General features: G+C 43.9%; 1 protein-coding gene and 1 pseudogene across 12 annotated transcripts in view; both read left to right on the forward strand.

The window, feature by feature from the left end:
• The window catches only part of STAT3 (signal transducer and activator of transcription 3), an 88,761-nt gene that overhangs the window by 11,245 nt on the left and 64,999 nt on the right, over positions 1-12,517 (forward strand). The window lies entirely within an intron of this gene.
• LOC104680285 lies at positions 6,228-7,243 on the forward strand (annotated as a pseudogene).

Here is a 12,517-nt window from a genome sequence, read left to right on the forward strand (position 1 = left end):
AGACTAGCCTTGCCAACAGGGCAAAATCCTGTCTCTACTGAAAATACAAAAAACTAGCTGGGTGTGGTGACACGTACGTGTAATCCCAGCTATTCTGGAGGCTAAAGCACGAGAATCGCTTGAACCTGGGAGGCAGAGGTTGCAGTGAGTCGAGATCTTGCCACTGCACTACGGCCTGGGCAACAGAGATTCTGTCTCAACCAACCAACCAAAAAACAAAAACAAGCATAATTAGGGTCGTAATGCTTATACATAGGGGTAGGTGGAATAATTGAAGCATTATGGAGCCAGAAATAATTAATTAAGAATAATCTCTCTGGGTGCAGTGGCTCACGCCTGTAATCCCAGTACTTTGGAAGGCTGAGGCGGGTGGATCACCTGAGGTCAGGAGTTCGAGACCAGCCTGACCGAGCTAGTGAAACCCCATTTCTACTAAAAATACAAAAATTAGCCAGGTGTGGTGGCAGGTGCCTGTAATCCCAGCTACTTGGGAGTCCGAGGCAGGAGAATCTCTTGAACCCGGGAAGCGGAGGTTGCAGTGAGAGATTGTGCCATTGCACTCCAGCCTGGGAAATGAGTGAAACTCCATCTCAAAAAAAAAAAAAAAAAAAAAGAAAAAAAGGAATAATTAATACTCATCCTTAATCCCATGTGTTATTTTCCATTTCTGTTCTAATGAATAAATGAATGGATTGCGTGTGGCTAGAAGCAGTGAGACACTTGAGGGTCCTACTTACTGTATTGAAGAGTCTTAGTTCATAGAACCACCTAAAATTTCTGGTTCTCAAATTGGTGCAGGATTTTGACAGTAGGGGAGGTTGTGTGTGTGATGGGTACAGGGGGTGTATGGGAATCTCTGTACTTTCTACTCAATTTTGCTGTGAACCTAAAACTACTCTAAAAAAGAAAGTTTATTGTCCGGGCATGGTGGCTCACGCCTGTAATCCCAGCACTTTGGGAGGCCGAGGCAGGCGGATCACGAGGTCGGGAGATGGAGACCATCCTGGCTAACACGGTGAAACCCCGTCTCTACTAAAAATACAATAAATTAGCTGGGCGTGGTGGCAGGCACCTGTAGTCCCAGCTACTCGGGAGGCCGAGGCAGGAGAATGGTGTGAACCCAGGAGGCGGAGCTTGGCACTGAGCTGAGATCGCGCTATTGCCCTCCAGCCTGGGCGGCAGAGCAAGACTCTGTCTCAAAAAAAAAAAATCCTGTTTCTGTAGAAATATCCCAGGTCAGCAGTGCCCCATAGATTCCATGGATGGTTACCCTAAGTTTTCCAATGGGAGTACATACCTCTATACCCAGTGAGAATATTTTCTGAGTAATGGGAATGAGACTGGGACGGAGGGTAGAGAAGATCCATACAGTCTTTGGGTTAAACTTTTTCCCCTTTGCCTAGGAAAGATTAGTGCTAATCTTAACCACAGATTTGTAGTAAGAATGTATCAGTTTTGTCATTCAGTTCTAGACTCCAGTTTTGTTTATTGTAATACCAAAATTTTAGAGTACATTTTCAAACGAATCAGTACAAAAGATACGTAGTAAGTGGAAAATTAGTCTGCACCTTATCCTTGGAACTCTTTCCCAGGGACAGCTAGTTACCTACTATTTATTTTTCCTGAGTTACTTCATGTGTGTGCATGCAAACATGTTATTCTCTGGGTGTTTTCTTCCTTCCATAGATAGCAGCAAATACACCAAACTCTGTATTTTGCTTTTTGTCACTTTATCTTAGAGAATACTTAATGCGAATACATGTATATATACCTCATGTTTAAAAAGTCTACATAGTAAAATTAGCCAGGTGTGGTAGTATGTGCCTGTGATCACAGCTACTCAGGAGGCTGAGGTGGGAGAATCACTTGAACCCTGGAGGCGGAGGTTGCATTGAGCTGAGATTACACCACTGCACTCCAGCCTGGGCGACAGAGCGAGATTCTGTCTCAAAAAAAAAAAAAAAAAAAAAAAAAAAACCCAAAACTACATAAAACTACATAGTATTATTCTAGGCTATGCGTATCATAAATTTGATTTCCTAGTGATAGGCATAGATGATTCGCCTGGGTGGCAAATTAGAATTGGCTGTGTCTCAGGAAGAAGCCAACAGGAACCTTATTTTAAGTCAGTTTCCAAAGAATGAATGAATTGCAATGAATATTCTGACATTTGTTTTTGTGCTTATATGAATAAATCTGTACACGTATGTTTTTAATGTTTTAATCATAATGTGTATACTATTTGGAAATGTGGCTTTTTAGTTAACAGAGTGCATGTTTTACCCCATTGCACTTAAACATTAACTTGGGGACAATTAAATGAATCTGTCACTTGGACAGGCACGAATTGTACCCCCCACAAATCCACAAACCCCCAATTTTTTTTTTTTTTGAGACAGAGTCTCACTGCAAGCTCGGCCTCCTGGGTTCATGCCATTCTCCTGCCTCAGCCTCCTGAGTAGCTGGGACTACAGGCGCCCATCACAACACCCAGCTAATTTGTTGTATTTTTAGTAGAGGCGGGGCTTCACTGTGTTAGCCAGGATGGTCTCCATCTCCTGACCTTGTGATCCGCCCAACTTGGCCTCCCAAAGTGCTGGAATTACAGGTGTGAGCGAGCCACCATGCCCGGCCGTTTGTTTTTTTTTTTTTTGAGATGGAGTCTTGCTCTGTTGCCAGGCTGGAGTGCAATGGCATGATCTCTACTCACTGCAACTACCGCCTCCCGGTTTCTTTTCTTTTTTTTTTTTTTTGAGGCGGAGTCTCGCTCTGTCGCCCGGACTGGAGTGCAGTGGCCAGATCTCAGCTCACTGCAAGCTCCGCCTCCCGGGTTTACGCCATTCTCCTGCCTCAGCCTCCCAAGTAGCTGGGACTACAGGCGCCCGCCACCTCGCCCGGCTAGTTTTTGTATTTTTAGTAGAGACGGGGTTTCACCGTGTTAGCCAGGATGGTCTCGATCTCCTGACCTCGTGATCCGCCCGTCTCGGCCTCCCAGAGTGCTGGGATTACAGGCTTGAGCCACCGCGCCCGGCCCGCCTCCCGGTTTCAAGTGATTCTCCTGCCTCAACCTCCCGAGTAGTTGGGACTACAGACGTGTGCCACCACGCACAGCTAATTTTTGTATTTTTGGTAGAGATGGGGTTTCACCATGTTGGCCAGGGTGGTCTCGATCTCTTGACCTCGTGATCCACCCACCCAGGCCTCCCAAAGTGCTGGGATTATAGGTGTGAGCCACCGTGCCCAACCAAATCCCCAATTTTTTTAAAGCTTACCTTATGAACCCCCTTTCCCAAGGACAGCTGGTTACCTATTATTTATTTTTTCACAGTTGCTTTGTATGTATACATGCAAACATAGATGCATATACCTTTAATGCATTGCCAAGACACAAAAAACTTTTTCTAAACTCCATTGCTCCTTTGGCAAGTGGGGGAGGGATATTTGTTTTTTGGTATTGTTCTCATGGATGGGTTGCTTATTGGTGCTTCTATTTGAGTTGTCTATAGCAACAGTGTTTCCTCTCACCCTCCCTCCCTCTCTCTCTCCCTTCCTTCGTTCTTTAGAGATGGTGTCTTGCCATATTGGCCAGGCTGGTATCAAATACCAGGCCTCATGCAGTCTTCCCTGCTTAGCCTCCTTGCTGGGATTACAGGGATGAGCCACTCGGCCCAGCCTATAGCAGCAATTTTCAGTGTAGTCCATAGACTCCTGGGGGTCCTAGATCAAAACTATTTTCATAATATAGTTATTTGTGTTTGTGGCTACTGCCAGTAAATCAAATAACACTGATTTCACTTAGGATTGTCCATGATGAAACAGTAAGCAATGTTAATTTCATGGTTCTCCACCCTCCAGGACTCTCTGATATTCTGTAATAAGAAGTATCACAGTGGTAAGGAAAAGCGTGTGTGAACTAAGTTGTGATGTCATACTGGATGCTTTTTCCATGAAACACCATTCTTACTTGAAAGAATGAGGCTGGGCATGGTGGCTCACGCCTGTAATCCCAGCACTTTGGGAGGCTGAGGCAGGCGGATCACCAGGTCAGGAGTTCAAGACCAGCCTGGTCAACATGGTGAAACCCCATCTCTACTAAAATACAAAAATTAGCCGTGTGTGGCAGCTAGCCCCTGTAATCCCAGCTACTCAGGAGACTGAGGCAGGAGAATTGCCGGAACCTGGGAGGTGGAGGTTGCAGTGAACCAATATCATGCCACTGCACTCCAGCCTAGGCGACAGAGTGAGACTCTGTCTCAAAAAAAAAAGAGGCCGGGCGCGGTGGCTCAAGCCTGTAATCCCAGCACTTTGGGAGGCCGAGACGGGCGGATCACGAGGTCAGGAGATCGAGACCATCCTGGCTAACACGGTAAAACCCCGTCTCTACTAAAAAATACAAAAAACTAGCTGGGCGAGGTGGCGGGCGCCTGTAGTCCCAGCTACTTGGGAGGCGGAGGCAGGAGAATGGTGTAAACCCGGGAGGCGGAGCTTGCAGTGAGCTGAGATCCGGCCACCGCACTCCAGCCTGGGTGACAGAGCCAGACTCCGTCTCAAAAAAAAAAAAAAAAAAAAAAATACAAAAAAAACTAGCCGGTCGAGGTGGTGGGCGCCTGTACTCCCAGCTCCTCGGGAGGCTGAGGCAGGAGAATGGCGTGAACCCGGAGGCAGAGCTTGCAGTGAGCTGAGATGCGGCCACAGTACTCCAGCCCGGGCGACAGAGTGAGACTCCGCGTCAAAAAAAAAAAAAAAAAAAAAGAAAGAATGACTGATAAACCAACTGAGATATTGGCAGATATTTTCTCAAAAATGAAAGAAGGGAAGTTGTCTGTTCAGGGAAAGCAACTGACAGTATTTGTTACCAATGATAAAATTTGAGCTTTAGAGTAAAAATCAGAATTTGAGAAAGCTTGTATCCACCACTGTGAGTCTGACAGTTTTCTAATATTAATGAATATAGTTTTTGATGTTGACAAATATAGTGTATAATGAAATGCACCAACATTTGGAAGGTCTGCATATCTCTGAAACAGTGTTTTCCACGTGACCGATGCATGATGTTACAGAATCATGCATGTAATCCCAGCACTTTGGGAGGTTGAAGCGGGCTGAGTGCTTGAGCCCAGGAGTTTGATACCAACCTGGGCAACATGGCCAAACCCCATCTCTACAAAAAATACAAAAAATGAGCCAGGTGTGGTGGTGCTCACCTGTAGTCCCAGCTACCTAGGAAGTTGAGGCTGCAGTGAGCCAAAATCATGCTGCTGCACTCCAGCCTTGGTGACAGAGTGAGATTCTGTCTCAAAGAAAAAAAAAAAAAAAGATTCCTCCATTTTTCAACTAGTGTATCTATGTGAAGTCAAATTTTCCTCATGTATTCAACCAAAGCAACATATTACAACAGATTGAATGCAAAAACAGTTACGAGAATCCAGCTGTCTTCTATTAAGCCAGACATTTGAGAGATTTCCTAAACTTTGAACAGTGCTACTCTTTCCACTAACTGTTTTTTGTTTTGAAAAAGAGTTACTTTTTTTTTTGAAGACAGAATCTCTCTGTTGCCCGTGCTGGAGTTCAGTATTGCCATCTCAACTCCCTGCAGCCTCTGCCTCCCGGGTTCAAGTGATTCTCCTGCCTCAGCCTCCTGAGTATGAAAAAATTAACCTTCTTCTTTTTTTCTTTTTTTTTTTTTTTGAGATGGAGTCTCGCTCTGTTGCCCAGGCTGGAGTGCAGTGGCACGATCTCAGCGCATCCTCCACCTCCCGGGTTCAAGTGAGTCTCCTGCCTCAGCCTCCTAAGTAACAGGGATTACAGGCGTGAGCCACCGTGCCCGGCCAAAAATAGTTACCTTTCATAAAAATGTTATTTATGTTAGTATGCAGTAAGTTTATATTTTTAATGAATTGATAAATATTTTTTAAATTTCTCATTTTTGGCCAGGCACTGTGGCTCACACTGGTAATCCCAGCCCTTTGAGAGGCTAAGGCAGGAGGATCGCTTGAGGCCAGGAGTTCAAGACCAGCCTCAGCAATATAAGGAGACCCCCATCTCTATAAAAAATACAAAAGTTAGCCGGTTATGGTGGCGTGTGCTTATAGTCCCAGCTACTCAGGAGGCTGAGGATTGTTTTGAGCCTGGGAAGTTGAGGCTGCAGTGAGCTGTGATGATGCCACTGCACTCCAGCCTGGGTCACAGAGTGTGACCCTATCTCAAAACAAACAAACAAACAAACAAACAAACAAACAAACAAACAAACAGAAAACCCCTCAATTTTAATGTCTAATACATATAATTTCTAATAGATAACTTCTAATAGATGTAACCTTTGTAAACAAAAGCTTTTTGGAGTCCTCAGTATTTAAAGGTGTAAAGGGGTCCTGAGGCCAGAGGCAGTGGCTCCTGCCTGGAATCTCAGCACTTTGGGAGGTTGAGGACCACTTGAAGGCAGGAGTTTCAGACCAGCCTAGACCACATAGTGAGACCCCATCTCTCTTTAAAAAAAAAAAAAATTGGGATTCGCTGCCGCAGTCGCCGCCGTCCCTGCCCCCAGGAGCCGCCGGGACCCTCGTGTCGTCGTCGTCCCCGTCGCCGCCCAGATCCCTGCACCATGCTGTCGGAGAAGACCTTCAAGCAGCGCCGCACCTTCCAACAAAGAGAAGATGTCCGACTTATTCGAGAGCAGCATCCAACCAAAATCCCAGTGATAACAGAACGATACAAGGGTGAGAAGCAGCTTCCTGTCCTGGATAAAACAAAGTTCCTTGTACCTGACCATGTCAACGTGAGTGAGCTCATCAAGATAATTAGAAGGCGCTTACAGCTCAATGCTAATCAAGCCTTCTTCCTTTTGGTGAAGGCCACAGCATGGTCAGCGTCTCCACACCAATCTCAGCGGTGTATGAGAGTGAGAAGGATAAAGATGGATTTCTGTACATGGTCTATGCCTCCCAGGAGACGTTCGGGATGAAATTGTCAGTGTAAAACTAGAAAAATGCATCTATTCTAGAATTTTTTAAACTCTTACCAAGGAAAAAAAAGGGATGTTACCAACTGAGATGGATCAGTTCATCTGATCACAGATCATCCAACAGTAGTGTTCCCACCTAGGAGTGTTAGGAAGTTGTGTTTGTGTTTCAAGCAGAAAACTGAGCTCCCAGTGAGCACGTTCAGCTTTGGAAACTGTATTATTTAATGTAGGCTAGCTTGTTTTCAGATTTAAAAAATTTAAAAATAAAATACTTTGCATTCTAAAAAAAAAAAAAATTTAAAAATTTTTTTCATTTTTTTATATTTCGTTTTACAAAACAAGATTTTTATTTTTTATTATTTCTTTCCTTCTTTCTTTTTTTTTTTTTTCTTCAAGATGGAGTCTTGCTCTGTCTCCTAGGCTGGAGTGCAGTGGCACGATCTCGGCTCACTGCAACCTCTGCCTCCCAGGTTCAAGCAATTCTCCTGCCTCAGCCTCCTGAGTAGCTGGGATTACAGGTGCCCGCCACCACACCTGGGTAATTTTTGCATTTTTAGTAGAGACATGGTTTTACCATGTTGGCCAGGCTGGTCTTGAACTCCTGACCTCGTGATCTGCCTGCCTCGGCCTCCCAAAGTGCTAGGATTACAGGCGTGAGCCACTGCGCCCAGCTCTATTATTTCTTTTCTTTTCTTTTTTTTGAGGTGGAGTTTCATTCTTGTTGCCTGGGCTGGAGTGCAATGGCGCGATCTCGGCTCACCATAACCTCTGCCTCCCGAGTTCAAGTGATTTTCTTGCTTCAGCCTTCTGAATAGCTGGGATTACAGGCATGCACCACCACACCCGTCTAGTTTTGTATTTTTAGTAGAGATGGGGGTTTCTCCATGTTGGTCAGGCTGGTCTTGAACTCCCAACCTCAGGTGATCCACCTGCCTCGGCCTCCCAAAGTGCTGGGATTACAGGTGTGAGCCACTTCGCCCGGCCTGCTTATTATTTCTTTTGAACTTAAGAAATAATAATTAAAGGGACCCTGAGAGAGCAAAGAGTTTGAGAAAGGTTGATCTAAAGGTTTTAACATAAGAATCCCTGGGTTATTTGCTTAAAAAGAAGAAAGAATCTATGGATCTTCTGCCCGAGAGTCTGATTTAGTTTATCTGGGGTCATCCTCACAGGCATAGCAAATATTCTGATTCAGATGGTCCTTGGTCCTTAGTTTGAGAAACATGGCTTTATAAGGACCATAGAATATAAAGTCTTCTTTGGATTAGTGAAGTCATGTCCACAGGGTTTAGAAAATGTTTTTGTAGGTGGGGCGTGGTGGCTCACGCCTGTAATCCCAGCACTTTGGGAGGCCGAGGCAGGCGGATCACTAGGTCAGGGGTTCAAGACCAGCCTGGCCAATATGGTGAAACCCCATCTCTACTAAAAATACAAAAATTAGCTGGGCGTAGTGGCCCATGCCTGTAATCCCAGCTACTCGGGTAGCTGAGGCAGCAGAATCACTTGAACCCAGGAAGCAGAGGCTGCAGTGAGCCGAGATTGTGCCACTGCTCTCTCCAGCCTGCGTGACAGAGTGAGATTCAGTCTCAAAAAGAAAAAAAAAAGAAAATGTTTTTGTTTTAGAGATAAAGGTAAATGGAAGAGTAGTCATGTAGTGAATAAGGGAAAATGCTCTAGAGATTTCTATTCTGTTTGCTCTTCTTGGTATGCATGTACCTGAATATTAAGGATATTTTATGACTAAAGAGTCATGACATTACCAGATTAATGTTGAGTTTTGTTTTAAGGTACTTTCTGACTGCTTGGGTTAATTTCTACAGACGATTCTGGTAAAAAATAGCCTTTAAATTTTATAAGTGTTGATTTATTTCAGATGTCTTAATAAAGTTAACTTCCAGTTATTACATGTAACGTATATAAAGCTCTCATTTTCCTTTATTCTCGTAATTGTTTGCATAACAAATTCTAAGGGAAATTTGCTTGGCAGAGATCACATAGCAGAGGTTAGATTTAAAAACAGGTAATTTGGCTGCTAGCCTGTGAGTTTGAAGACGCCCAAGTTTGCATCCATGTGTAGTCACTTAACATTTCTGTCCTTATCTGTAAATGGGAATAACACCTACTTGATAGGGTTGTTACATTATCTTGGCCACCTAAAGGTTCTCTTTGGCTGAATGATTGACTGGAAAACGTAATGTGAATTCATGCTTCAGACTAGGTTCTTTTTTTTTTTGAGATGGAGTTTCACTCTTACTGCCCAGACTGGAGTACAGTGACACTGCAACCTCTGCCTCCCAGGTTCAAGCGATTCTCCTGCCTCAGCCTCCTGAGTAGCTGGGATTACAGGCATGCGCCACCATGCCTGGCTAATTTTTTTGTATTTTTAGTAGAGACGGGGTTTCATTGTGTTGGTCAGGCTGGTTTCAAACTAACTCCTGACCTCAGGTGATCCGCCCGCCTCAGCCTCCCAAAGTGCTGGGATTACAGGCGTGAACCACCGTGCCTGGCCCAGACTAGGTTCTATATGGGTGTGCTTTTTAGAATTTAGATCGTGATCGATCCCCAACACAAACTGGATAGTGTTTCTTTTTTTTTTTTTTTTTTTTTTTTTTTTTTTTTTTTTTTTTTGAGACGGAGTCTTGCTCTGCCACCAAGGCTGGAGTGCAGTGGCCGGCTCTCAGCTCACTGCAAGCTCCGCCTCCCGGGTTCACGCCATTCTCCTGTCTCAGCCTCCCGAGTAGTTGGGACTACAGGCGCCCGCCTCGTCGCCCGGCTAGTTTTTTGTATTTTTTAGTAGAGACGGGGTTTCACCGTGTTAGCCAGGATGGTCTCGATCTCCTGACCTCGTGATCCGCCCGTCTCGGCCTCCCAAAGTGCTGGGATTACAGGCTTGAGCCACCGCGCCCGGCCTGGATAGTGTTTCTTTCTAAATTCTCTCTAAGTGTGTATTCTCTTTTTTTCCTAGGCACTGCCACTGCTTCACTTACATTGTGGGATTATAATTTCATGAGTAGTGGAATTTCCTTAACCTTTTCTTGTGTGGGAGCTAATGGACGAAATGAGATATTGTCTGAAGAGTGGTTGGTTACATCATGCAAAACTATGATGTGTAATGAGGTCGCTTAGTTTTCTAAGTACATTGTACATTTTGATAAGATTTTCATAGAAAAGCTTGTCTCCTTGGGGAGATCACTCATCTTCCATCTTGACTATTATTTAAACTTTATGGGTCAGATTTATCTTTTTAAAAACTGAACCATAATGCTCAATTAATATATTTTAAAAATTAATAGACTTTATTATTATTATTATTTTATTTTATTTTTGAGACGGAGTCTAGCTCTGTCACCCAGGCTGAGTGCAGTGGTGTGATGTTGGCTCGCTGCAACCTCCACCTCCTGTGTTCAAGTGATTCTCCTGCCTCAGCCTCCCAAGTAGCTGGGATTACAGGCACCCACCCGCCACAACGCCCGGCTAGTTTTTGTATTTTTAGTAGAGACGGGGTTTTATGTTAGCCAGGCTGGTCTCGAACTCTTGACCTCAAGTGATCCGCCCACCACTCCCAAAGTGCTGTGATTATAGGCGTGAGCCACCGCACCCAGCCTAGACTTTATATTTTAGAGCAGTGTTAGTTTTACAGAAAAATTATGTGGAAAGTACAGAGAGTTTCCATATACCCCTTACTCTCTCCCACAACTTCTGTTATTAACATCTTGCATTAGTGTAGTACATCCCTTACAACTGATGAGCCAACTCGATACATTATTATTAACCAAATTCCTGAGTTTATTTCTATTTCTATTTTATTATTATTTTTTAGAGGTAGGGTCTCACAGTGTTGCACAGGCCAGAATGCAGTGGCGTCATCATAACTTGCTATAGCCTCAAACTCCTGGGCTCAAGCAATCCTCCTGTCTCAGTCTCCCAAAGTGTTGGAATTACAGCTGTGAACCACTCTGGCTGGCCTAAAGTCCATAGTTTACATTACATTTCACTCTGTTGAGCAATCTATGGATTTTGACAAATGTATGATGATGTATATCTGCCAGTACACAATTATATAAAATAGTTTCACTGCTCTAGAAACCCCTGTGCTCTCACCCCCCTCTGCTGAACCACTGGCAACCACTGATCTTTTATACTATCTCCATAGTTTTGTCTTTTCCAGAATATCATATAGTTGGATGTACAGTGTGTAGCTTTTTCAGATTGGCTTCTTTCACTAAATGATATGCATTTCAGGTTTCTTCATGTCTTTTTGTGGCTTGATAGGTTGTTTCTTTTCATTGGTGAGTAATACTCTATTCTATGGATATACCACATGTTGTTTATGAGACATTCACCTGAAGACATTTTGGTTGCTTCCAAGTTTGAGCAGTTATGAATAAAGCTGCTATAAACATTCCAGTGCATGACTTTTCACCTCCTCTGGATAAATATCAAGGAGCGCAATTACTAGATCATATGGTAGGAGTATGTTTAGTTTTGTAAGAAACTATCAAACTATATTCAAAGTGACTGTACCATTTTACATTCCCATCAGCAATGAATGAAAGTTCCTGTTACTCCACATCTTCACCAGCATTTAGTGGTGTCAATGTTTTGGATTTTAGCCATTTTAATGGGTGTATAGTGGTATACATATTAAAATTGTTTTTTTTTTTGGAGACGGAGTTTCTTAGTTTCTCTCTTGTTGCCCAGGCTGGAGTGCAATGGTGTGATTTTTTTTTTTTTTTTTTTTTTTTTTTTTTTTGAGATAAGGTTTCCCTCTGTCTCCCAGGCTGGAGTGCAGTGGCATGTTCAGAGCTTACAGCAGCCTTTGTCTTCCAGGCTCAAGTGATCCTCCTACCTCAGCTCCACCCCAAGTAGCTGGGACTACAGGCATGTGCCACCACATCTGGCTAATTTTTTGTATTTTTTCTTTTTTTTTCGAGATGGAGTCTTGCTCTGTCGTCTAAGCTAGAGTGCAGTGGCATGATCTCGGCTCACTGCAAGCTCCACCTCCCGGGTTCAAGCAATTCTCCTGCCTCAGCCTCCCGAGTAGCTGGGATTGCAGGCACCTGCCACCACACTCAGCTAATTTTTGTATTCTTAGTAGGGACAGGGTTTCACCATGTTGGCCAGGCTGGTCTCGAACTCTTGACCTTGTGATCCGCCTGCTTCAGCCTCCCAGAGTGCTGGGATTATAGGCATGTGCCACCATGGCCAGCCAAAATTGTTGTTGTAATCTGTAATTTCCAAATGGCATTTGATATTGAGCATCTTTTCACATGCATATTTGCCATCTGTATATCCTCTATAGTGAGGTGCTTATTCAGATCTTTTGCCTAGGTTTTTTTTTTTTTTTTTTTTTTTTTTTTTTTTTATGGGAAATAGAATCTCGATCTGTTGCCCAGGCTGGAGTGCAGTGGTGTGATCTCGGCTTACTGCAACCTCCCTGCCTCACAGGTTCAAGTGATTCTTCTGCCTCAGCCTCCTGAGTAGCTGGGACTACAGGTGAATACCACCACACCCAGCTAATTTTTTGTATTTTTAGTAGAGACAGAGTTTTACCAT

This window comes from Rhinopithecus roxellana, chromosome 19, assembly GCF_007565055.1.
Source record: "Rhinopithecus roxellana isolate Shanxi Qingling chromosome 19, ASM756505v1, whole genome shotgun sequence".
Taxonomy (NCBI): Eukaryota; Metazoa; Chordata; class Mammalia; order Primates; family Cercopithecidae; genus Rhinopithecus; species Rhinopithecus roxellana.